Source organism: Balaenoptera musculus, chromosome 9, assembly GCF_009873245.2.
Source record: "Balaenoptera musculus isolate JJ_BM4_2016_0621 chromosome 9, mBalMus1.pri.v3, whole genome shotgun sequence".
Taxonomy (NCBI): Eukaryota; Metazoa; Chordata; class Mammalia; order Artiodactyla; family Balaenopteridae; genus Balaenoptera; species Balaenoptera musculus.
Genome location: NC_045793.1, coordinates 80,843,326 through 80,866,938, shown reverse-complemented (window position 1 = coordinate 80,866,938; position 23,613 = coordinate 80,843,326).

The following is a 23,613-nucleotide window of genomic DNA, read 5'->3' as shown; positions in this document are numbered from 1 at the left end:
GAGTCTAGGAAGTTATAAAACTATGGTCTTTGTTCATATTTTCATCTTTTCTCTAAATTTTTTTTTTAGTTGTTGAACAGTATATATGCTATTTGTTTATTAAGTTGGCTTTCTTTTTGTGCATGCTAGGGAAACATTTATAATTTATTGCCAAAACGTAAAATATCTTATCTCCCCTATGAGGGATTTTCTGACTGCACATTCAATGATGTCTTCTCAGTTCTTTCAGAAGAAAATAGAACGAAACAAGTCAGCAACATAAACTAAAACTGCAATTAGCTATATCAAAAGAGCCAATTTTATGAAAGGACAATATACTATTTTTTTCTGAGCTCAGAGTTTTGGCTTAACAATCTATATCATCAAATGGTAAGTATTAATAAAATATTGGGAGCTGTGCTACATAATATGATTTTGAGGAAGAGATTTAAGACTCCATTTTGGCTCATGAAAGGCTTAATCACCAGGATCTCAGATCTAAAGTGAGCTTAGAGATCATCCAATTCAATTTCTTCCCTGTGCATCCCTCTAGAAAACAGCCAATAAATTAGCAACTGCTTGGGTCAGGAACAACTCTAATTGTGAGACAACATCTTCATTGTATACGCTATGCCCGTCTCACCCATTGGTTTAATTTATTCTCTGAGAAGCAGCTCAAAACTGTTTCAACCCTTTTTTCCATGTGGTAGCACTTTAATATTATTGACAACTCTCATGCCTCTTGTCCTCATGCCTTAGCCACATAATTTTACTTAAATGTATACTAATAGAACTTTCTTTTAAAATTAAATATTTTGCTACTGTGGCTTTAAATGCAACCTAGGTTTCATTAAGAGCCTTGCCTAAAGGAAGAATATTTGGAGACTGGGTAGGAGTTTTTATTTCCTTGACTGCTTTAAAAATCAAAGAAGAAGGAGGAGTTTAGCTTCTTCAAATCCTTTGGATTCCAGGGTAAAGTGCCTGAGGAAATTGCAGGAGAAAAGGAAAGAAGGATGAGCTTTAAAAATAATGGAATCTGATAATTGGATTTAATTGGGTCACCTCCTTACTATCATCATAACCTAATCTTTCATTTAGTGTTATTACAGATACCAGGTGAAATGAGACCACTTTTGTAGTGAACAAACTGAAAGCCTGTAAAATAGTAAAAAAAAAAAAAAAAATTTTAATAAGAAAAAGTTGTTATTATAGCTATTTTAAAAATTAGCTTATATTTTTGCTTGTATTCATCCTAGTTTCCATTATGTAAAAATCAGACTACATTATGTAAAACCTAAGTAAGGGTGAATGGGATTTTACAATTCTAAGCAGAGGTAAAACTAAAACTATAATTTAACCTTTTAAATCTAAATGTTTTAATTATTTTAGATAATAAAATAGAGTCATATCTAAGTTCTACAGAAATTAAATTTACACTGGCATATATGAAATCTTCTAAAAGCCAAGATTCACTTTCAGTCGTGTTGGAATAATATCCCTTTACAAAATGACTATTCAAAATTAGCTTCTAGGAAGCTGTGTTTGGTCCCAGATATATAGGAACTTATGGTGAAGTTAGAAACATCATTTATAAATGTCTTTATGTACAAAGGAACAATGTGGTATTCTGCCAGAGTGTACACTATACAAACTGCTCAAGATGTTACCTTGTGGCAATGTTATTTTTAACCAGTTTTTGTGATAATGTTATGTTTAGCACTTCAACCTAGTTAACTCTTAAAATTTATTAAGGTGCACAACAAAAGTGAGATTTGCTTTGTTATACTAGAGTTATTATGATTGTATATAAATTTGCAAAATCTCACCAGAACAGCAAAAACAGAATAAATGCTGAGATGAAGCAAAATTATTTTCTATATTATTATTCTAGTTTCCTACTCCATAAATGCAAGCTTATTCCATTAAAATAGCAAAATTTGCACAAAATAGATAAAAAGCTTATTAAGCTGGAGATTGAAAATTTTGAATACATTCGCTCCTATAGCTGTGTATAACATTTCCTATTTTTATTTTGCTAGATTTCTCCTTCATCATATTCCTCTGGAAATAACACCCAGGCTTAAAATAAGGGAATCTGCCTCCTCCACCCATGTGGCTCTAATGGGGTCCAAAGTGCTGAATTCTGTTCTAAATTTTAAAGTGAGAATTTAACTCAGGCTTGGCCAATAAAATTCTTATCTTTCACGCCACAGTTATTGGCACAGGGACCTGATAAAATATTGAGTTTTTAATACAAAATATTGGGAAAGGGAAAAACTTTCTTTCCTCCAGGATGACTACCTGAGCTGATGTAAGCCTGGATCTGTTGGAGGCCATGTACGCCCAGGGTACGAAGTAAGTCTTTCTGCAGAAACAGGAGGAATGAGGGCCACTTACACCGAGAAGTCTGGGAGAAAGACAGATGAATAGGGACCTGAGGACACCATTTAAGCTTGGGGTTCTTTGATAAAACACCAATAAATCTCTTTTTTTTTTGCTCAGGACAGGTTGACTTTATTTCTCTAAGTTGCAACTGCAGAATCCTCACAAATACAAGGTGCAAGGAAGTAACAGCCTGCAGAAGTAGAGCAGTGCATGGTAACTCACTCTGCTGGAAAGTGTATAGTAAGATTGCAATGAGTAAAACAGTGAGGTGTGATGTTGTGGTAATAGAATTGACAAAGGAAACCAATGAAACAGAAGATATGATATGTAAAGGCTGTGTATGTATGTTCACATGTGCATCAGAGAGACAGGGAGGAGGGGGAAGTGGAAATTGTCACATACTAATAGAGAATCCGTTGACTATTTACTTTCCTAAAATTTCTTGTTAAAAATTTGTTGCTTCTTTATTATCTTCAGAATCCATACCACTATTGCTGCTACTATTGCTATTACCACTACTGCTACTACTAGTGATACTAGCTAACAGTTATTGAATTTTTAAAATATTCTGAAACATAAATGCTAGGTCACTGATTTCTTAGGACGATTCTATCAAGGAGGTACAATCGTTATCATCCCCATTTTCCAGATAAGAAAACAGGGATAAATAACTTACTCCATGGGACGCACATCAACTAAATGTTGGAGTTACGATTTGGATGAAGCTAGTCATGCTCTTAACAAATAACCAATAGTTACCCAAGAAGACACCAGAAGCCCCTAAGCATTCTGGTGAACTCCAGGGGTAGAGGTACAGGAGTGTCACACTGTGGTTACTGTCAAACATATTTTCATAGTGGCTACCTGTCTCTTTTTACAATGCACCTGCATCATATAGCTATTCCTCTGGTAAAATGTCTATAAATTCCTTATTATTGCTTCTCAACAGGGTTGAAAAGTACTTAATACAATAATTAATTCCAATGCAACCAAACTATACGTGTAAATATATTTCAATTTGGCATACACATGCACACATATACTCTATTAAATAAATGTGTTTATGGCAAAATAAATTTTTAAATATATGGCCGCTTCCCATGTAAATAATGTGATTCAGATGTGATAAATTAATAATGGATGCCATTTTCTTCATGAATATAGTTTCGGTGATTCAGGCTTCTGCAGCTAGAGCCGACCGACCGTGCCATCTGGTGTACAGAGTGGGTGTTGCCATGAACAGTGAGACAACAAACTCATGAACCCAGAAATCCATAGTCTCAGAATTCAATTAATTAATTTTACTCATTACATTTACTTGATGAGATCAAACGTCATGAAAGAATGTTAAGTGTTGGGGGTTTTTTTGTTTTTTTTTTCAGATAAGAACTGGAAGGTTTTAGCTGTCTTTAACAATAGAGGCATTGGTAATTACCTGTAGCCATGATATTAGGTATTAACCCCTCTTTTCCTTCTTCCCTTCTTCCCATCTCGCACCACACACATGCATGTATGGTATCATCTCAAAACCTTGCCCACTGATGAGGCATTACAATTATTTGTTCAAGTGATTGTCTAGAAACATACCAAATGAAACGCTAAAAACAGTAGTAATAAACAGAAAGAACAGTTGGTCTTCTTAAGAGGAAAATCATAGAGACATGTCCACTCTCACCACTTTTATTCAACATAGTTTTGGAAGTCCTACCTAATGGCAATCAGAGAAGAAAAAGAAATAAAAGGAATCCAAATTGGAAACGAAGAAGTAAAACTGTCACTGTTTGCAGATGACCTGATATTATACATAGAAAATTCTAAAGACGCTACCAGAAAACTACTAGAGCTCATAAATTAATTTGATAAATTTGCAGGATACAAAATTAATACACAGAAGTCTCTTGCATTCCTATACACTAACAACGAAAGATCAGAAAGAGAAATTAAGGAAACAATCCCATTTACCATCACATCAAAAAGAATAAAGTATCTAGGAATAAACCTACTTAAGGAGGCAAAAGACCTGTACTCTGAAAACTATAAGACGCTGATGAAAGAAATCACAGATGACACAAACAGATGGAAAGATATACCATGTTCTTGGATTGGAAGAATCAATATTGTCATAATGATACATTGACTATTAAGCTATATTTGGACTCGATAGATAATGACCAACTTCAGCATCATGAAATATTCTCCTAAACTTTTTTCTCTCCAATCTTGATCATAACTTAAAAACAATAATTGTCTAGAACAATGCAGACACTTGTCTGTTCCCTATCCCCCAATTTTCACCTCAAAATGCACACACAGTCTGCCTTACACTCTGAAAGCAAACTGTGTAGTCACTCATTTCCTGGGAAATAAAGCAAGGTTTAACAGACAGAGCATCAATACATTCTCTTTTTAAATACAGAAAATCTCTGCTGTTCTTTCAGCACCCTATAAAGTTATAACACATCATTCTATCAGAATAGCTTTTTCCCTTTTATTGCAGCAAGAGTGTCAGTCTCTAGAATGCCCTCTATAAAAACATTGGGTTAGGGGATATTTAATAAAATGCCTAAGTTCTGCAGATAGGATGAGAGCAATTGTTGGTAGAAAAGAACAGGGCACAAAATAAGAGTGGGGATGAGGGTCAGGAAGAGAATATAGAAAAGGAAGAAAGGAACTAAGGTGAACATGAAGGAGTAAATTCTCCCATTTCTCAAGTTGGCCTCGGTGTAGCTGACCGTGTGGTACCCTAGTTTAAGGAAGCTGCTCCAGGCTCTGCCCTGTGTAATAAAGTTGAGCCACACTTAGAATATTTGCTCTTAGGAACTCCTCTGCTTTCTGAGTTTTTAAGGCTCTTACTGTGCTCTTTTTTTTTTTTCCTGCAGAAATACCTTTCTCCATGTTCTCTATGTGGTAAACTCTCACTAATCCTTTGAATCACAGCTCAGGTTTGGGACTTATGCAACTCCCATTCGATGCCCTAAAACACATGCATGTAACGGGTCCCCAGGCCAGTTAACAGTCGCATCACTTGGGAGCTTGCTAGAATACAAATGATTCAGGTATACTAAATTAAAATCACATTGGACAAAATCTTCAGATCTGTATGCACATTAGAGTTTAAGAAACATTTGCATTATGTTTTAAAAATTTATGTACATAGAATCCCTTCCATTTTACTGTGAGCAACTTTTGGTAAAATATTGTGATTTATTTATATTTGAATCAAAATCTCCCATCATTGTATTTGTTCAATAAATATTTTACAAATAAAACAATATGACTAGTATGTAGCGAAGAAAAATTACTCTAAAGAATTCTAAATTTCAAATGCTGATCGAGAATTATTACCAATAGATACTTAATGAGTATATCTTACTACTTAAAATTTTCAAAGCAACTAGCAGTAACATCATTTTTCTAACATTGCTAATCAACTAAGACTTATATTGATCCTGATACATTTATTTAACTGGGAGAATAAAATTATTCCTTTGACTTTTCCAGGATAGACATTTTTAAAAATGAGGACTCTTTGGTAAGATTACACTTTAGTCATAATTAGGATGACTGTCTCATAGCCTTCCTCTCTATAGCCAGGAGACAGCACTAAGAAAACCGTACTTCAGCAATTGTCTACTATCTTGTTCTCTTAGGTCTGAGAAAGCACACTAAGCTCAGTTCAGAAAAATAAATTACTAACTTTATTGTAAAGAAGCAGCTTGTAAATTATCAGAAAGTTAGAAAATCTATTTTCTTCCTTCTCATGGATTAAAATCATATTGTCTCTAAAAATTAGTACTTAATTTTCTTTTGGAAAAGATGTGTGTGCATTTGTGTGTGTGTGCGTTTGGTCCAACAACTATGCTCTGGATGGTTGAAATAATAATAAACAGATGTGCCTACACCTCCCATTGAAAGAGAAATCTTTAAATAAACCTGCTTTGGAAGGACTAAGCCCTTACTGGACTTTATGGTGAGACTAACAGCAGCCACATGCCCTAGACCTCGACATTCCAAGTTTCTAACATGATTTTGCATGTTTTGCTGCAAACCAGCGCTTGTGCTACTTTTAAAGGAATGTCTCAGAAATGAGGAAGTGCACTACTGGTGAAATGAAGTACAGAAGGATGGGCATAGGGTAAGACTAACCTTTTGGATAGAAGGGTTTTAAACAATGGGTGGGGTGCAGAATGCTAGAGGTTAGGAAAATGTTTGAAGTTTACTTCTTTAAAAAACTGAAAGTTTAGAAATTGTAGTTCATATCATGTTTTGTAATCACACATCAATTTTTGTGGCCCATAAAATAAAAATATGGGACATATTTGATCTATTTTTAAAATATACTTCTAAAAGTAGAGAATAAAATTTTGTAAATAAAATTAATTCATACAAAACAAGGTAGAGTCACCTCTAAACTTTGATTCACATTATCTCTTGGTATAATAAATATCAAAGGAATTCCCAGAAATGAGTGTGCCAAGCTCAGTAATTTACTGTGTTCATCCATATATCTGATGAATTTGCACATTATATAAATAACATTTTACTTTACTTGTGTGAACTCTGCGCTGACATCTAGCATCCCCACCATCACCTTGCAGTTTGAAAAATTTGAGTCTTCCATCATAGTTGTCAAATCTTCTGCTGAGCATGACAGCATCAATGAATTCTCTTTACGCTCTGTTATTCTCTGCCTTTTTCACTTTTCACTTGGAAGAAACAAGGGCAGGTGTAGAAACAGACTCACAAAATTTCTAATAACTGTCAGCACATAATTAAATGGTCCAAATGTTAATGCCTGAGATTGCTGGTGAGTAAACTCAAATATTGTTTCCATTAAAAACAAATGTGAACATGTAGCATTCTGAGATAGAGTAAATAACAGAAAAATAATTAAAATATCTGAATTGTGGCCTTATTAAAATAATATTTGCTCAGCATCGCTAATGATTAGAGAAATGCAAATCAAAAGTACAGTGAGTGTCACCTCATACCGGTCAGAATGGCCATCATCAAAAAATCTACAAACAATAAATGCTGGAGAGGGTGTGGAGAAAAGGGAACCCTCCTGCACTGTTGGTGGGAATGTAAACTGGTGCAACCACTATGGAGAACAGTATGGAGGTTCCTTAAAAACTAAAAATAGAACTATCATATGATCCAGCAATCCCACTCCTGGGCATATATCTGGAGAAAATCACACTTCAAAAAGATATATGCACCCCAATGTTCATTGCAGCACTATTTTCAACAGCCAGGACATGGAAGCAACCTAAACGTCCATCGATAGAGGAATGGATAAAGAAGATGTGGTACATATATACAATGGAATATTACTCAGCCATAAAAAAGAAGAAAATAATATAATGCCATTTGCAGTGACATGGATGGACCTAGAGATTGTCATACTGAGTGAACTAAGTCAGACAGAGAAAGACAAATATCATATGATATCTCTTATATGTGGAATCTAAAAAAATGGTACAAATGAACCTATTTACAAAACAGAAATATTTACAGATGTAGAAAAATTACTTACGGTTACCAAGGGGGAAAGGAGGGGAGGGATAAATTGGGAGATTGGAAGTGACATATACACGCTACTATACATAAAATAGATAGCTAATAAGAACCCACTACACTATAGCACAGGGAACTCTATTCAATACTCTGTAATGACCTAGATGGGAACAGAACCTAAAAAAGAAAAAAAAAATTCTCTCAGGAAAGATCTGACACATTTCTCTCAGAAAAGCTCTAACACATTTGATTTTAATGATATTGTAAATGATATTTACAGTGGTTTGTTGCTAGTATATAGAAACATATTGACCATGTATTGCATGCTCTTTCTAAATTCACTTATTAATACTAATATTTTATAGAGTCTTTTGAATTTTCTAGACATACTTATATCACCTGTGATAAAATAATTTTACCTCTTTTTCTCCAGTATTTATAGCTTTAATTACCTTCTCTTTAATTCTCTTCTCTTCTCATTGGCAAGGACTTTCAGTACAAAATTGAAAAGAAGTAGTGAGAGTGGATATCCTTATCTTTTTTTCCAGTCTGAAAGAGAAAGCATTATATAGTTCACCTTTTAGGATGATAGCTATAGATCTTGTGGTAGATATCCTTTATGAGATTAAGAAAGATCCCTTCAATTTCTAGTTTTTTTGAGAATGTTTATAATTAATGGTTGTTGAATTTTATTAAGTGCTTTTTCTGGAGATGATCAAATCATTCTTCTTCCTTATTATTAACATAATAAATTATATTGATTGCCTGGGAAATGATAATTAATTTCAAATTCATGGAAAAACTCCTACTTAAAACATGGTGCTATATATACATGTATGTGTGTGTGTATAAAGATAGGATTATAAGTATTTTGTTTGTGGTTTTATATCTAAGTAGATGGGAAATGTTATAATTTTCCATTCTTGCAATGGTCATACCACATATGACCATAATCACATTATGATTATGCTGGTTTCAAAAAAATTAACTGGGAAGTATTTCTTCCTTTTCTATTTTCTAGTATAGTTTGTATAAAAGTTACGTCATTTATTCATTTAATGTTTTGAGAAGTTTAGTTGTGAAGACATCTGGGCCTGGAGTTTTCTTTTTGGGAAGGTTTCAAGTTATGATTTCAATTTCTTTTAAATTATTTTCTAGATTGCAATTTTTATATTCTATCCTCAAGCCCAACTAAAGTTAAGAATAATAGCATAGAGTAGGTGTTGACAGGTGAAACTCAGGTAAACATAAAAACTCAGGGCATGTGGGAAGGGTATCACTTCATATAAAAGTTCAAATTATTGATGTCAGAAAATATGGAAGGGTGATATGGGGGACTCATGTTCCACTTACAATGAACATGAATTATACTTATGATTTTAAAAACAGTATATTTTATTAAGAAATGGAAAATGTTATGAAATGTCAACAAATTTTAGAAGTTTGAGGAAATTATTGATATGTTTTTCCAGATTATTCTTATATTTAAATGTAATGATTTAAATTCACCTGTTCTAAAAACTATCAGTTGTCAATATGCTTTCCTCCCTCTCTGCCCACACACACAAACAACCTACATATTTCAGAAAGCTTAATAAATTTCTTTGCATTTGGTTTTAATTATGTCCCCTGATTGGCCCTTCCATGTCTGAAAATCAAGGATTTTCCTTTTGAAATAATTTAAACAGTTTGTTTTATATTAAGTACGTCTACCATAGTTTGCTTGATTTTTCTTTGAAAGCAGTCATGCCTTTCTAATTTGAACTGGCCTGAGAGAGAGAGAGAGAGAGAGAGAGAGAGAGAAAAGCATACTTACTTATTCTTTATTTATTGAGTCCAGAATTTTTACCAGGGTCATCCATGAAACAGTTCCATATGCCACTGCACAAAATAATACATTTTTATTAAATGACCTAGTTTCCTTGTAGTTGGTGATATGATATTAACTATCGTTTTCCTAAATCACGGTAAAGAATAAAAAGTTGAGTAATTATTTGTATTGGTATCCCTTTCCCAAACATACAATTAAGCCTTAAGAAAGTTATTTTTCCACTTTGTGTATTGCTTAGTATAGAAAATAGATTTAAAATGCTTTCTCTTGACTTCATTTATTTAACAATTTTTTTTATTAAGCACCTACTATATATTATACACTGAGTTTTGTGATGTGGTGAGGATTGGTAAATGTCTAATTACTCTCTTGGGCTAAAATAATGCTAGGTGTTTATTTTTACACAACATGATTTAGCATACAACTCATCAGTTTTAAGTAAAGAATCCTAAATTACGTATTTCACATGTTAATCTATAAAAAGCCATAGGAGAATAACGTGCTAAATATTATTTTTGTCAGACAGAATTTTTCATGACATAATTGCATCTAAGTATTTCATTAAGCATCTGATTAAATCATTAGGCAGATTTGTTTTTAATTTAATGTTCATTGGGTAGTATATTTCACAAAGAACTTTTAATACAAATAGATTCATCCTCTCAGTTGAGCAGATAACCTTTTGCATTTTGCTTAAAACTCTTAGCCTAGTTTTAACTATAACTTCATCCTTAGAAAATATTAATAAGCTATTATCAAGTTTTAAAACATCGTTTACAAGTTTAATATGGTTTTTGTACTTCAGAATCAGTATTCTATCCACTAAATTGTAAGTTACTTTTATACTAGGGATATATCTTATTCTCCGTGGAACCCCTGACACCAAGAAAAGGTTAGACATTCAATAAATATTAATTGAAGGAGTCAAAAATGTAATATACTTTCTTTTCTTTGTCATTAATTTGGAAATTAATGACAAAAAAAATCATAATTTTGTAATGTCACCAATTAAAATCTATTCAATGGTGGAAAAACACCCTTGTAATGGGACATATTTAAACTAAACCAAATAACTTGGATGCATTTGTATTTAATTTCAGTGTAACCATTCCCTATTGTGAATACTGAAAATCTCTCTATTACCTCATCTTCTACTTTCCAGTTGTCCTTTTGATCAGAAGCTGAGACTCCTTCCAGATTTTAACTACTGAACAAGGGGACCTCGTTCAGGGACTATCTCATCAGAAAGTTAGTTCCAGGGAGTCAAATCTCCCCTAAGTTTGTCCCTTCATGACAAAACAATTTACGTAAAGCAAGACTTTTCCATTTCTCACTTCTCCTTACTTAAATCTAAACCAAGATAAACCATCTTCTAATTAGAAAATGGAGACTGATACTTACTTTCATTTTGTTCTAGTCAAGGCAATTTTAATTTCAAGGATTCATGAGTCACTTAAAGACTGAGTAGGGGGTTGTTATGTAAGAAACCAAAACTCAAGAGACTTTGAGGAAGGGACATAGGTAGAGACTGGTCTTACAGAACCTGGAAAGCTGTCAGAAATTGAACTTAACCTATGTCTCTCAGAGCTTTCAGGTCTCCAATTTCCACTTCTCCCTGCTTATTTGCTATACTTTCCTGTTTCTGTCAGTAGAATGGCTTCCTCTGCTTATTTATCACCCTTAAATGACTCTAAGCTAGCAGCCTTTATCCCAAAATATATCATTTGGCTGGCATCCATTATTGGTTGATTACATTCTGTGTTCTTAAAATTCTTAAGAGAAATAATCTGGTTGGCTCAATTCAGCCTATGAGTCTCTCCTCTACCTGTGAATTCTGTGTCTATCCTAATGTGACCAGTAACGTTCAGGGCTATGGATTTATGTGATACCAGGACAGCCAAATCCAGAAACTCTAGATGGGATAAACGCTCTGCAATGGGCTGTGAATGAGGCAGGCAAATATACCTACATGGTTGGTACAATACTGTGTCAATTTAAAGAAAGCAGTTGCCAGTGTTCACTGCACGGTGGAATGTGAGTCTGTTTCCTTTCTTCTGTTTTTATTTTATTGCTCTCTGTTTAGAAGCTTTTCAAGGTAAGCTAACTTAGCATAACATTCAAATGGTTTTGAAATAACTATTTCTGTTTCACTTGTCTGCCTAGACTGCTTCTTTTTCCTCACTCATCTTTTTTCTCCATTTTCAAATGCCCACAACCTGCATGATGATGACATGAAAATAATTAAGAAATAATTATAAAAACAGATTTTAAAATGTAATATTTCTAAAGACTTTGTTTATATCTTTTCCTTGCTCTCATCCCCCGAATGGTGATAATGATACACAAACGGAGGCAGTATAGCATGGTGGCCAACAGTACAGGCTCTGGAGTTAGACTATTTAGTTTCTTATTCTAGCGTCACCTCATTCAAGCATTATCATCTTGCACCACCTGCTTAACCCATGTAATTGCTTAATACATATAGTTTACAACATATATTAGGCACAAAGTAGGTGCTTAATAAATATCGACTATTACTATTACTACCACTATTAGTACTAGTGTTCATTATTACCATAACTGTTATTACAACTACTACTACCAGTAGTAATAAATTATCTTTAAAGTTTATTAGTTCCTTAGAGTTTGCAAATTAATTAAACATATTCAATCACAGTTTTGTGACTTTTCTATGAAGAAGAATATGTACAATTTTAACTGAGCCTTGTCAATAACTTTCTGTAAACTTTATCTTTACTGAATATTTGTCCATTGGGAAAATTCTATCTGCTAAATTGAGATGCACTCAACAACTTTTGCTCTGTTCATCACATGTAATTTGTCATTTTGGGGGCTATATCACTGCATTTACCATACAAATATTCCCTTCTGATGCTTCGTTCTAATCTTGATTGACATTTTAGAATACATCAAGGTTTTTAAGGGAGTGGATTAAATTATCTAGCTTTTACTTTTTTACAACTTTCATTTTTATATAAATTATATTGTTTTCAATTATCTTACAAAAGAATAAAAAGTAATTGAATATATAATATTCAATTTGTGTGAAAATTGTATGCTTTTATTGGTTAAATGTTTTACTGTAGCCTAGGAAATGAAGCTTCTTGATGGGTAAACTTCCAACCTGAATTCTGCTATCAGAGGTCTATATGGATTATAGGTTCTACATTTCTGATTGTACCCATCATATTCTTAGGGAAAAGAAAGTACAAATGAAGCACGGATATTGGACAATGTTTAAAAGAAAGCACACATCAATTTCTTTGTAAAACCCGGGTGAAATATCATTAGAATAGTAGACATGAGTAAAATATGAATCAAGCATGCACATAAATTATAAATGCTGAACAATCTTTTCCATTGAGATAATTCATATTGTGGCAACCCTTGATTTGCCTAAAATCTTGGTTTCATGTAAATGTTTATATCACAAGTGCAAATCAAGGGAAAGATCTTTTTTAGATTAGTGTTACATTTGAGGATACATGACAGCTCAACTGCTGCAAAAGAACACTTTCTGGTGCCTCCAATCTTACTTCCAAGAATGGCATTCTTTATGCGTGTTCACTAAACTCTTTCCAGGAAGGGCTCTTTGAGCATGGCAGCTGGTTTAGAGCCGTCATGACATTTAAATTCTTTAGCTAGTCATCCTTGGGAGGAGGATTACGAAACAGATGTATGGGAAACCTTATATTTACATGTGACATTAGTAATTCAAGTGGAGATGATAGAGATTAGACATTTCTTTCACCTTTATAAAAGCCTAATGTTATGTAACTGAAACAATTATACATTGCTCCGAATAGATAAGATAAAATTCACCAGTTAAAAATATTTGAATATTTCAAAATAATTGAAAACAAATAGCTGTTTTCTTTTACTCCAGCTAAATTATCTTTGTTTTTCTCTCTTTTTTTGCTTCTCTGGTCAGTAAGGCTTGTATTATGAATTAAGTGTTTTTGACCAAAAAAAAAATGCCACCCCAAAACCCAACTGTGTTTTTGTTGTTTCTGTTTTCACAGCAGAAATAATGTTTTTTGTTGCAAGTGAGTGATTTTAGAAACTAAGCAATTAATTGTTTTGATATCCCTGGTTCATTATAAATTTGATACTCTGGCAGAGTGTGCTCTTTATAATACTTTAAAGGAAAATGATAGTTACGTAAATCTACTATACTCTGTAAAAGTAAAATTAAATCGAATGTAATGAAACTACACTTACATGGCACTCAACTTATTTACAAAAAAGGGAGACTATCATATTTGCATTTGCACTGCCACACCTGACAGAAAGCACATTTCAGATACATCTTTCAGACGGTAAGTACCAGAGCCTACTATTGGTTAGGAGTTGTCTTTTAATTGGAGGCTCAGAGGACAAGAAACATGGCTAAGAGAAAGGGTATAAGGGCTATTTTCAGAAAATGGGAATCAAGTTATTAACTTGATTACTCATTCAATGTGTCTTTGCAAAACACCATGCTAAGTTCTACTGGATACAGAGGGAGTAAAAAAAGCAAGTAAAACAGTACGCCTTCCTTTAAGTCATTTGAATTATAGAAGAGAGAACACTCATTTGCATGATTAGTGTAAAGGACTGTGCTGAGATGAGTTATGAGAAACATTTTGAGTAATGAGTTAAGCTGAAAACTGGCAGCCTCAGAGTCCCACGGTGCTGCAGTATGAGCTGCTCTGAAATCTCATGTCAGGAGCAAGTCTAGAAAGACTGCCAGATGGTGGGGTAACTTTTCAATTCCATCCCTGGGTCAAAGTGGTGACCAGATGTAACAGATCTGAAAGAAGGCATTTAAGCCAGATGGAAAGGGATTTTTAAACACACACACACACACACAGACACACACACAAATACACTTTTACTCTGGGTGTTTCAGGGAGGCTAGAATTCTGGTGTGTCCTTAGTAAGCCATGACCATTGTGTCTATTTTCCAAGTAGAGTCTTTAAAAATTAAAGGGATTAATACTAAGAGGGCTACTAGTTGCATGCTTATGTTAACAAAAGTTATAGAACTCCATTTATTTTTAAAACACTGTAACATACTAGCTTGATTATTAATCGAGTCAGTGACAAGTCAGTCTTGATGTGCCAGTACCAGTGACCTTGAATCAAACTCCTCATTATAGTATAAAAACATCCAGATTTTTCTCCCAAATCCCCATCCCTTTTGAGGCACTTGCTCCTTGACCTCTCAGTCTCCTGTGTGGACTTCCCTCTCCAGTTCTCACTTCAGATCCATAAATAGCCTTCTCCCTGTTATCCTACTAGTCATCCAAACCAATGCATTCTGTGATAACCTTCCTCTGAAGCATGTGGTCTGAAATATCTGAATAGCCCTCTGGAAATAAAACAATGAGATTTTAAATCAGTGAAAACACACATACTTTTCATTCATTACTGGGCTCATAAGAAAACTAAGAAATTTTTAGGGACAAATGAAATAAAACAATCAGCAAAAACAATAACAATAAAAATAATAAAAAGAAAATGAAAAAGAAAATAGAAATCAAAATGAATAAATGTTCAAATAAGAGTTTACATCCATAGATCTGCAATAAAGGAATTTTTATCAGATATACTTAAGGAAGAGGAAAAAGGACCTGAGAGGCAAAAAGGAATAATGCGCAAAGAAACAAGTAAATCCATAAGTAAACTGAAATATATATTGTCTATATAATAACAGTATAGTCTAATTATATATTTAACAAGATATACAAATAATATTCTATATAACAGTAACATATAAATCAGTAAAGGAGAGATCAGAATTAAAGCGTTCTAAGTACCTTGTATTATTTGGTAGGGGCTTGAGATATTGAATAACTTTAGAAAACTGTTAAGTTAAATATATGGGATAAAATTTCAAAGTATTTCTAGTCAAAGGGAGATTAAAAGGAAGAAACAATCAGTATGCCAAAGAAGTAAAATACAAGAAAAATGGAAACAGAAAAGTGGCACATTAAGAACGGTAAATAATGGTGGTAGAAATAAAGTAAAATAAAAATGGTAGAAATGAGTCCAAATGTGTCAGTTATCACAGTAGATGTAACAGGCTAAGCTTGACAGAAGACAGAGGTTATCAGATAGAATAATGAAGTAAAATCCATCTGTGTGTATAATACCTGTATAAGAATATTATGGGAGGTGCAGAAACATATTCAATGGCAAAACTATGAAGTAATTAGTCAATGTCAGAGTACAGGACATTCCAAGGACAGCTGTCCACAAGCCAGTGCCATGAAAATGGTAGTGAAGTTGCAGTGGGAGAGATCAGGTTGAGAGTAAAATCTATTTATGTGTGTCCTGAGAGACGTACAACTAAATTCAATAATTGTACCTTGTTTCAATCATGATTTAGATAAACCAACTGTAAAGAGACACAGTTTAGGCAATAAGGGGAAATTTGAACAGGAGAATAATGGTAAAGTCAGTTTGAGTTGGATAAGTTAAGTTTTGAGGCCTGCATTTCAGAAGGTTCAAGGGCTGGTTGAGAAATGCAGTTTATGCATTTAGGGGGCAAGTATTGTAAAGTTACAGTCTGCATTTTCAGTGAAAGACAAAGGGATCATAATGCACGAGGTTAACTATTTCATGTAATTGGTGGGTACATCTGAAACATTTTATATGTTTCTTTGACTCTGTGTTGTTGGCTTAATTCTATATGGGTTCTGAATCAATGTAATATAGTAAATTTCTTTAATATTAAAATGAAAATGTATAATCTAGTTTACTACTACATAAAAATCAACTATCCCAATATATTTCCTCCAGTATAGAGTTATTTTAATGTCATAAAATACAAACAGAAAGGCTTGATTTTATAAAACTCCATCACCAACACATTGTGTCCCTAAGGGCTCCCTCCTTACCCACAGAGTAAATCACCAACATTCATTACAACTTTCCTCCCATCCCTTGTTCTGGGTGTGTTTCTAGGCTGGATTCCAGGATCCAGCACGCTCTTCCTATGTATCACTAAACCTTAAATCTGCTTCCTGCCTTTTCCTTTGGGTTTAACATTTAACATTTTGAGAACTCATTTATGTCTCCACATGACACTCCACCTTTATTTTACTCTTTGTGTTTGCATCATGCAAAACTCAACCCCAATTATAGCCACCATAATGCTCTGGTCTAAGGTTCCCGGACCAGATAAGGGCCCAGATGTTTACTCATCCAGTGGAAGAGACTGTGCATCTATCTTGGAAGAACAGAATTCTAAGTCTATTCTATACTATGATAAGTCCTTCCAGCCAGATTATTACAACGCTCATATATCATGTCCAGACGGTCAAATATGTGTGATGTGTGATTAAACAAAATTGATATTGACCATGCAAGAGAATATACAGGTGAATACTGGGTTTTTGCTATATCTGTGACATGAATCAAGTCTCTTTATCTTTCTGGGCCTTTTTTTTTTTCCTTATTTATAAAGTTTGTTAATACTAGGCTTTTTCTAAGATTCCTGCCTATTGTATCTTGCTTCTGTATCTTTCTTCATGATGCGTCCTATGTCTGGAAGCTTTTCCTGAGTGGTCAGTACTGTCAAACTGACAACCACATTTGTGTTCCAGTAGCACCTATGTTATGACTCTTTTACAATGACTACAACATTGTCATTGTTTTGTCTCTTACTGAACTGAAAGTCTCTGATACATCTTTATTTTCTCCGTGTTCATCATGGTGTCAACACCTAACGTGCATTCATTAAATATTTATTGCAAGTATGAATGAATGAATGCCTAAAAAATTATAAAGAATATTTTTAGAGTTTGTATCATTATGTAGTATAGTTTTTTGGGTTTTTTTTAACTGTGCTGTCTTGACCCAGTTTTGAGGCCCTGATTTGAGGTCGATCAATTTTTTTTCTTGAGCAGCTAACCAAGTTCGTATCCAACTGACCACTTCCCTTACTGGGCTCTCACACTCCAAGCCACAGTGTATCAGCCCTAATCACTCCAAGGCTAGGTAAGAGACTGGAGACAGCCTCTAGGCCTAGGATCCCACAAAATCATTCAGGTTAGCCGATCTTCAGGGAACCTGAGAAATCTTGCTAACCCCACCCTGCTAGCCATACCTAATCTGCCTCTTACAGCTCCAGTTTGCTGTAACTCTTCCCCTGGGTACAACCCCCTGTTGGCCTTACCTGGCAGCCTTCTCTAGTTCGGAGCTGTAAGTAACAAAAATTTCTGCCTTCCATCTTTCCAAGTGTTAGTGCGTTATGATATCCTGCCATCAGAAGAATCTTTAAGTCTTATAAAGCACATGACAACCCTTACCTAAAAGCTATGTGCATCACATAAAAACAATTCAATTAACATTTATATTCAGGACTCTAGATAAGAAGTGTTCCTTAGAATTTGATAACAAAAAAATTCATAATCAAAAACCTTGAAATAACTGCCCTAAAGTGGACAAAGAAAATGTTGCCAACTATCATTTTTTGCTAGCTTTCAAACCCCTGAAAAGAAGAAGTTATGCCTTATGCCCCGCTTATATGCCTCACATATACCTAGGTGCATAATAGGAACATAAGACAATTACCAACAGATTGAGCTCAGGACAAATCATAAATCTTCTTTTTTAGATTGGCCTTTCCAAGGAAATAATTCTTAGTCTTTTATTTTTTCTGTGTGAACAACATAGTAGAATCTAATTATATTAATTTAATGTGGTCTTAATAGACTAAATAACATAGATAAAATAGATCAAATAACAGAGAATATAACTACAATCAAATTCAGACATAAATAGTATGTTATTTTAAACTAAGCTGGCTGCAACGAGTGTTCTTTTTTTGCAGTTTCCAGCATCTGCTGAATTTAGTGTATAGGTTGTATTGTCCTTACATTTTGGCAGAAACATAAGAGAAAACATATTTTCCTCACTGCCCCTCACACCCTTTGATTGGAAGGTTCCACTACTCTATTTGTACATTTTCCAATATACTTCTTATAGCATCCATATGCTAGCTTTTTATGCCTATTAATGCTTTCTTTACTCTGGGCACCCTTCCAAACACACTACTTTGAAATATGGAACTCCTTATTTCGTTATATAGCCAATATCTAAAAACCTCAACTAAGAAAAGATTTCCACCAGAATTTCTGAAGGTACTGCTAAGATCAATCAAGGCAGCCAGTCAATGAGTGTGGAAAAGAACCTTATAACAGCTCAGGAAACCACCTCATAAAGCCTCTACCGAGGAGAACACATCAGAAGACAGAGACTACAAACCACCAGAAGGGAAAACTGTAGCCAAACTCCACAGCCACAGATGGAGAAGAAATGCTATTGATTTAATACATGGGACAGCTTTATACCCCACTGTAGCCCTCTGAAATACAGGGATGGAACAGAAACATAGAGTTCCTTCTCTAAGATATGGAAGATAACCCATAGATTATTCAGACACTTTTGCTCAAGAAAGGCTCATGGCTAAGAGGAACTTGTATATAAGCTTTCGGAAAAAGTATAGACATGAAGCAAAAATACACTTTGGATGGGGATAAGTGATGCTGCTTCTTTTCCAGATGTCTGCCTATTTTCCTTGCCAGAAATTTTAAAGATTTGTAAAAAATTTTCCTTAAAGTGCTTACCAATGCTCTGTGAAAGAAAGAGCAAGGCACATAATGACTTCATCTCAGAGTGAATCGTAATGAACCAGATACTGCATCATTAGAAAATATGAGTCTAGAGAAAGCAGAGACCAGGGCTCTCTGGACAATGGCAAAGCCCCTGCTAACACGAGTAGAGGCTTTTGATCCAATTGTAAATTTTCTCCTTTGTAATGATGACGTTCCATCTCCAGCATTCAGGAGGTAAACATTTTAAAGTAACTGGTTATGTCACTTGAAAATCAAATCCCAGAGATGCTGGCTGGAAGCCAAAGAGTTACTCCCAGATGCACAAGAAAGTGGTTGCAGCATATAATTAGGTTAATGCTGGACTAGACTCTGCTTTTTTTTTTTATTTATTTATGGCTGTGTTGGGTCTTCGTTTCTGTACTAGACTCTGCTTTTGATGAGTTGGCAACTCCAGTGACTGCTGTGCGTTAAGTAGGTTGGTGCCTGGGAGGAAAATATACCTTATGGGACTTAGCAGGAGACAAGCCCCAGAAAGCAACTGAAGGGCTGGGATTTCACAAACCTTTCAAATAATGCAATCATAGAACAGAAAGGTCGTCTGTTCGGGTTCCTGACACCACACGGGTTTTAAGTGTGAAAGATAAAATCCAGTCTACATTTTCACTTAGGTCTCCAAAAAGGAGGCTCCATCTTCTTCTTTGGCAAATGTTTTAAGGTATATCAAGAAGTTCTTCCATATGACTCCTCAAAATCTCTTTGTTGTAGTTAAGCCCCAGTAAATTTCTTTCTCATAATATCCTTTCATATACACACGTATGATTCCTACATATTAACTCAAAATATCTGTATGTCTTTTTCATTTTGAGTCACTTTCTATGTCTGAAACTGTCAATTATTTTTCAGTGGTTCAAAATTGATCATAATTCCATAAATTCCAAATTCTGACAACATGGAAAGTATTACCCTCTGGTTCTTGGATTTCCTGTTAAAGTTCTGGTCACTTGCAATAAACAACAAATTCTGGTTTATTTGACACTTTTGTTAACTGAAAGATACTAGGAGGGGCATGAAATACACATATTACTCAATGTTAAATGATTAAGTTACTTAAAATCAAATTTGGCTGAAAGTGAGAATAAAAAAATCAACTTTCAGAAGGAGTTTCTGCTATATAAGAAGAAATGCTGATTTTTTAATGTAAAGGAATACATTATTATTTAATTTTATTATTAAACCTATAGAAACATATTTTCTAAAGTTTTCTATTATACTTCAAGAACATAAATTTTTCAAAAATTTAAACTTCTATAATTGCCTGAGTCATATGCTAATACTAAAATATTAAACAGGCAATCACTTTCAAACAGTATATTTAATAATATCGCTAAGATTTTTTTGCACTGTAGAATGTAATTCAGGGAAACGTTTTTCAGTAGCATGTTTTCCAGAAGGAATTTTAAACCAAGGAGTCATACTTGAGAAAAATCTCAAGAATATACTGACTTGAAATGCTGAAAATGGTTGGACAGACTATAGTAATCATTTGACCAGTTTTTGTTTAATATATTAGCCTTCACAGACAGAAAAGTAAAAGGAATCTTCCTCTTAAATCTTTCTTATAATTTTATCATTCTGAACTTTTGATGAGAAAGAACAAAGTAAGCTATGGGTGCATACTTTTGCACTTTTTTTGCTTCTTCAAACGTTACATTCTTTAACATGTTGAGATCCAAGTTGATTTATCAAAGATTTTATGGATATGACTTTGGATTTTTTCTTCCTACTGAATTTTTATGTCTATGTTGGCATTGTGTTTTCAATTTATCATCATGGGAAGAATAACCAAATAGGTTTAGGGTTTTTTTTTCTTGAAATGATCATGGCCTAAATTAAATGAAGTAACTAAAAATTAAATACTATTATTAAAAAATTAAATACTGTTTGATGTTATAAATGTTAAAATACAAACAATTCTATAATGATTAAAACAACTGTATAATTTCTATAGTTTTGTTTTTTATATTATTTGTATGTCATAAAAATCTATTACCTTAAAAGGATATATTTTTCCTCAAATGACCTAGTTAACGCATTCAGTTTTTAAATATTTCTGTGATTTCTTATCTATTTGAAACTTTTTATTACTTTTGTTTATGCATGTGAATATCTTTCACAATCATCAATTGTTGTGGACTTTTACTTAAACAAAGATAATGCACACTTCTGTATGCGTGTGTGTTCAGAAAAATATTGATATCTTGAAATGAGGTATTCTTAGAGAAATTCTAGCCACATTTTAATGGACCAACCAGGGGCTACATATTTGGTCTGTAGTGAAAACAGTGAAAAAACAGATTTCACTTATTTTCTAGAGTAGTCCAAGCATGCCAACTATAGTGACCTTGTCTGCCTGGTTTGGTTTGGTTTTCATTTTTCTTTCCTTCCTCCCTCCCTCCCTTCCCTCCTCCCTTCCTTCCTTCCTGTGGTCCTTGTCCCAGGAGACAGGGAGGACGAGTTACAGCCCCTCAAACACTGCTCAGATTTGAGCCAGTTTACAGACCCAGAACCTCTTGAACGAAGGGGAGGCCAGGTCCCCTTGAGGAAGAATCTGGCTACACTGCCAAAATTTATACTGTTGGTCTTTCACCCAGCCTTCCAAAAAGGGAACTGCAGAATTTTCCACCTTGACTGGCACTGGTGAAAAAGAAATAAGCAGATTTGGGGGGATTTCTGGACATTGGTTCTGAAGTGACACTAATCCCAGGAGACCCCAAAAGTTACTATGTCTCACCAATAGAAGTAGGGACTTACAGAGGTTAGGTGATCAATGGAGATTTAACTTGGGTCTGTCTCAAGGTGCTTCAGTGGGTCTGCAAACCCACTGTCTACTCATTTCTCCAGTTCTGGGGTAGACATACTCAGAAACTAGCAGAATCCCCATGTTGGTTCCCTAATCTGTGGAGTAAGGGCCATTATGATAGGAAAGGCCAGGTGGAAGCCACTAGAATTGCCCTACCTAGGAAAATAGTAAGCCAAAAGCAATACCACATTCATGGAGGGATTGCAGAGATTAGTGCCATCATCAGGGACTTGATGGAAGCAGGGGAGGTGATTCCTACCACATCCCCATTCAACTCACCTATTTGGCTTTTGCACAAAATGTATCTTGTTAGAATGACAGTGTATTATCATAAGTTTAATTAGGTGTTGACACCAATTGCAAATCTATCAGATTTTATTTCATTGCTTGAGCAAATTAACACATACCCTGGTATGTGGTATGCAGCTGTTGACTGAGCAAATGCTTTTTTCTCTATGTCTACTAGTATAGACCACCCTTGCTTTCAGCTGGCAAGGCCAGCAAAATACCCTCACTGTCCTACCTCAGGAGTGTATCAACTCTCCAGCCCGATGTTATAATTTAGTTCACATTAGGGATCTTGATTGACTTTCCCTTCCACAAGAAATCACATTAATTACATTGATGATATTATACTGATCGGACATTGTGAGCAAGAATTAGCAACTACTCTAGACTTATTGGTAAGACATTTGTGTGTCAGAGGGTGGGAAATAAATTAAACAAAAAATTAGTGGCCTCTACTTCAGTGAGATTTCCAGGGGTCCAGCGGTATGAGGCATGTCAAGATATCCCTTTTGAGTTAAAGAATAAATTGCTGCATCTGGCTCCTCCTGCAACCAAAAAAGAGGCATAATGCCCAGTGGGCCTCTGCATTTGGAGGCAACATATTCCTCGTTTACGTGTGCGACTCTGACCCATTTACTGAGGAACACAAAAGCTGCTAGTTTTGAGTAGAGCCCAATATGAGAGAAGCTCTGTAACAAGTCCAGGCTGTTGCGCAAGCTGTTCTGTCATTTGGGCCAGATCCAGTGGCTCCTGAAGTGTCAGAGGCAGGGATGCTGTTTGGAACCTTTAACAGGGCCCTATCGGTGAACCACACCAAAGACCCTGACGATTTTGGAGCAATGCCCTGCCCTTCTTGTGGATAACTATTCTTCTTTCGGAAGCTACTTTTGGCTTGCTATTAGGCCTTAGAAGAGATCAAGCTACCACGTGACCTGAGCTTCCCATGATGAACGGGCCATGCCTGACTCCCCAAGCTATAAAGGTGGGTGTGCACAGCAGTGGCACTCCATCATCAAATGGAAGTGTTATATGTAAGACTGGGTTGTGAGAACACAACTTAGTTACATAAGAAAGTGGCCCAGATGCCCATGGTTCCCGCTCCTGCTATATTACTTTTTCTCTCCCAG